Below are 4810 nucleotides of genomic sequence, written 5' to 3' on the forward strand. Positions count from 1 at the left end.
TTTTTGTGAAAAAGCAATTTATTCCATTATAAGGTCTTACATAGTCAGTCAGTCAAGGAGAGTAACAGGCCTGCTGGTGAATGGAAATGTTATCAAAATAGCGGTCAAGGGTTAACTCCTCAGGGACGGGGTGGGGGGAGCAACTCTTATCAAGGATTAATTTAATTTCAAAAACAAACATGAGCTATCTACTCATTCTTCTCAACCCGATTGTCTGTAGTACAGCTGTCAGGTAAAAACATACATCTTTACAAGACTAGGAATCTATAGGACTTGAATCTCCCCTCTTTCCTGAATAAAAACGGCATCTTGCAGTACTTACACTTCATGGCTCAGGCATCCACCTCACTTGGCTCTATTCCTTACTCACTGTAGCATTTACTTAAATGAGTCTGAAAAACTTAAGGATACAGCATCAGAAGAAAAATGATCGCACATGATATTCCCTTTTCTGTGGTTACTTTAGGCCTGGGTTTCTTACTAGAAAATTCCTGAGAAAATGTAAATACAAGTATGGCTTTGCTAAATTATGCCCCCCAGTTTGTATTTGGAAAACACTGTTTGGGCTAAGAGCATTGTTGGTAATGCCTAGTAGAGAGGGATAATCTAATGTACACCCAAAAGCCAGTGTTGATGAAGCAGTTGGAGTGTGGAGAGGGAAAAGGGGGGAGTCTAAAATCACAAGACGTGCAGACACATCGAGGATCCCTGTCCTCTGGGACCACACTTCCTTCACGGTCTTCATCATTATAAACGCTCTCTGCCATCTGCCAGAGTTGCATGATACTGTAGTCTGTTATAGAACAAATTACCCGAGGCTCCTTGGGATTCCACAAGAAATTGGATATCTTGGCAGTGTGACCACCATGAACAAACAGCAACTCTGGTGGCCCATCCTTTGCATCTCCTGGGGACTGTTCCTCTCCAGTTTACTTAAAGCCCAGACATTCAGTCTGTGATCAGTACTGCTGGAAGCCGAAGTCGTCTCATTGTGAGGTGACCACGGAACCTGGAATACATCATCCTTCTGCGAGTCAAAGGAATGCAACTTCAGTTTCGGATTTCTCGGATCCCACAAGGACACAGTCTGGCCAGCTGATCCTGTGGCCAGGATGAACTCACTGCAAGGACTGAATGAGAGGCAGTTCACTTCAGCAGCGTGAGCATCAATGGAGTGGCCTGGTGTGGGAGTATTGTTTGAACAAGTATCCCATATCACCAGTTTCTGATCAGCAGCAACTGATTCAAACAGGGATTCATGGTAGACACCGGGAACACCTTCCAGCACTGCCCTATGAAGATGGTCTTTGCATGCGCCTCTCTTCCTTCCTCTGGAATGGCACTGAGGTCCCGCGGCCACATGGCATGGTCATTGGAGGCCCAGATCTAAGTGCCCACTAAGATCTGGGTTCCGAGAAAGCCCATAGCCTTCCTTCTGGTGTCCATGGAGATGCAAGTCTGGGCTGTACTCTCCAGAAAGGTCTGGCTTAGGAGGATGTTTTACGTAGTCACAAACAATATCACTGAAGGAGTCTTCGTTGCAAAGATGCCAGTGTTCTGGGGCACATAAACAGCCCTGTTCATTCTCCATGGTTGATCTTGATTTCTATTTCAATTTTTCCACTAACGAAACCGAACCCTCCAAAGTCTCCTTTCTCGCTGTCATAGTGTGACACACCAAGCCGTGCAGCTCGTTCGGGAGCTGCACGCTGGTTATCATGAGATGGTTCGTTCACCGGAGGTGTGTGCCCCCAGGACAAGTTGATGAATATTGAAATAGTTTCCTCCTGGTCTGGTTACATCAGGAAGCCACTGTGCAGCTGGGCTGGGCCACTCCAGAGCATGGGTCATCATCACGTGCTAAAGAAAGGGAGTGTCCTCTTTTCCTATTTTGCACTCCTCATTGATCACACGTTCTTCCACTGCGTGGTCAGAGGTTGCCCTTTGGGCCAGCAGCAACCGGCATCCAGAGACAGCCTGCGCGGAAGTTCAATGGGACCGAGAGGAGGCCAGAGCAGCGAGTGTAGGGGAGTAGGGAGCAGAGCAGGGAGGCCCTGGAGAGGGTGGGCACTGACAGAGAGTGCAAGGACAAACAGCCCGAGCATTGGTGCTGACTTCGCCAGCAGTGATGGACAGAAGCCATGTGGGGGTCCCTTTGGCTGCATTTTAAAAATCCTTCTTCTTTTTTTCTCTTTTTATATTACCCATTTGTTTTTACATGCTGTATAGTTTGTTTATTAGAGTCCTTTGCATTTTATTCATAAGAATGTAAAATTCTTGATGTAATTCGAAAATGTCTGCCATATCTGAGTTTGCCTCTGATTCTGCATTGTCTCTTCAGGTGACACTTTGTCTTGTCTTATGACGTGCCTTGTAATTTCTTGTTCAAGACCGACACGTTATGTTGGGTACTGGGAATCCGGGCACATAAGCCTTTGCTGAGACGTCCTGCTTATCGGGCTAAGAGTTTGGCTGCATTTCCTATTTGTTATTACTCTAGGGGTCAGAGGTTTAGACCTCCTCTAGTGGCTTTATGTCTGCCTCCCTCTGTGCTTTCCCTAGGAACTCCTTCAGTTGGGGCTCGTGCTTGCCCTTCTTTTAGCCAGAATCTCCTATAACGCTGCAGGAGCCCAGGTGATTTGGTGATAAACTGTGGGATCAGGAAATCATTCTGTAATCCTAGGTCTCAGTGTGTAGAGAGCCTGTGCCCATGGGCTATGCTCTTCACAAGGTTTTTCAGAAATTTTTTTCCCTCTCAGGTAACACTGGCAGGTTGGAGAGGACAGGATTCGCATAATTATTTTTCCTAAGTTGAGAACGGCTTTGGTCATCTTTTCCCTGGCTGGGCTGTGTTGTAAGGAATACACTAGGCATGTCTTACAATGTTCTTTTCCACCTCCTTCCTGTCCAGCAAACATAAGGGGATTTTTTTTCCTCCCATTTTCACCATGAGACCCTGATGGGCATCCTGGAGGTAAAAAGCATGAGAATGTGGCCTCCTCCCCTTTAGACTGGCTCCCAGTTTTGAACTCTGAAGTCTGCACTCAGCCTCCCGTAATTCATCAAAGGTAGCATTTCAGCGTTCCTACCTGTTCTGGCTCCGAAGCATTCCGCCTCCGGTGAGCTGATGGGATTCTCTGTATTCACTCGTCTCCGGTTTTCTCTGGCCCAGGTTCTGTGATGACCTAGGAAAAGCCCTTGCCCTTCACTTCGCTAAGCTTGTTTTTGTCCTTATTCTCGGAGGAGCAATGACTTCCAAGCTTTCTGTTTTTGTTTTTGTGTTTTTGCACTGAAACACCTTTTTTAAATTCCCATAAGAATTTCACACTAATAATCTCTGAACTCACTTTTTTTTTTGTCCTTTTTTGGTTGTTGTTATTAGTTTTCTTGTTGTTTTCAGATACCAAGATCTTTAAAAGTGTGCATCTGAGCTATTTCCCTTCTCTGGATTCCTTTTCGCTAGTAGATTGGAGCAAACTTTCCTTAAATAAAATGAAATCTGGATGCTCAAAGCATTACAGAAGTTACTGTCTCATCACCATCCTATTACTTCTTGGCCCATTTCTCTTTGGATGTGGGAGTTAGATTTTTTTAATGTATGTATTTTTTTCTGGTTTGCTGTTTAAATTTCAATGTTTTGTTGTTGTTGTTGTAGATTTACTGAAAGTTTATTTCTTCCATGAGTGACAGAGAAAGAGAGAGAGAAAGCGAGAGAAAAAGATAGCACCCCTACTAGATGTCAGCGCCTCAACCCACCCCTAGCCTCAGCCAGTTCTGGATCATGGGCAAGTGTGTGCTCAGTGTTCTCAGGAAGACTCCGGACTTGAACCAGGAACCTTCCCATGTTGGATTGCCTGGTAGAGCACCATGCTTTACTGCTGTGCCACTGTCTGCCATTCCTTGCCCTTTTTCCACTGTAGTAAAGCGTTTATTGATTTGATTCTTGCCGTATTCAGACTCTGCTACAATTAAACTTGGACTCAGGGCTGCCCCCACCCCCACATTGCTCCCCTCTCCTATAGTGTGTAACTAGGAGGCTTAGACAGAGATGTGGACATGGGCAAGGACTGGTCAGCTGCGTGTGATGGCCTCGAGACCGCACCTGGAGAAAGAGGACTCCTAGCCCATAACATGACTCAAGACACGGTAAAGTAGCATTGTGTTCATTTTGAATCTGGCTTCGAGGAAATGATGAAGAGAATCTGTTCATGTCTAGCATGTACACAGAGATTTGGGGGATCCTGGGTGTAGCTAGCAGAGATGAAAACTAGTCCTTATTACATGGCCAATTGATCATTTGCTGCTAGAGAAAAACTTGCTTCTTATTTAGTAACTGGGGTTTTAAAGATGTTTGCTATTTCCTGACTAGTCTGGGTAACAATTTTTAAATTTTAAATTTATTTATTTTACATTCATTCACTGTATATTATTGCAGCATACAATATGAGTTTTCCCATCTAAAATTCACTGTATATTGGCTCAACCAAAGATATTATCATACACGTTATCTTCAACAAATAATTTTCCATTTCCTGATTCTTTTATATTTTGCTTCCTCCCTCTCCTTGATTCCCTCCCTCTCGCCCTTTGCCATTTCCCTCTCTCTTCCCACACTGTCTCTGGTATCTACAGCTGCTTTCTGTGTTTTTATTTTTTTTCACATTTTATTGATTCAAAAAGGGTCATAATTAAACTAGACACTTTCAGTAGTAAATGCTGCTGATATAAACATATCTAGGAACACATGTCTGACTTTAGGCGTAAAACTCAGTGAGTAGAATGAATATACTACAAGTAGCACGTAGCTGAG

At 44.3% G+C, this 4810-nt stretch overlaps 1 pseudogene; it reads right to left on the reverse strand.

Moving 5' to 3' along the window:
- Positions 1-472: 472 nt before the first annotated feature.
- LOC102493187 (histone-binding protein RBBP4 pseudogene) lies at positions 473-1866 on the reverse strand (annotated as a pseudogene).
- Positions 1867-4810: the final 2944 nt, after the last annotated feature.

Source organism: Tupaia chinensis, unplaced genomic scaffold (assembly GCF_000334495.1).
Source record: "Tupaia chinensis unplaced genomic scaffold, TupChi_1.0 Scaffold000644_1, whole genome shotgun sequence".
NCBI classification, from domain to species: Eukaryota; Metazoa; Chordata; class Mammalia; order Scandentia; family Tupaiidae; genus Tupaia; species Tupaia belangeri.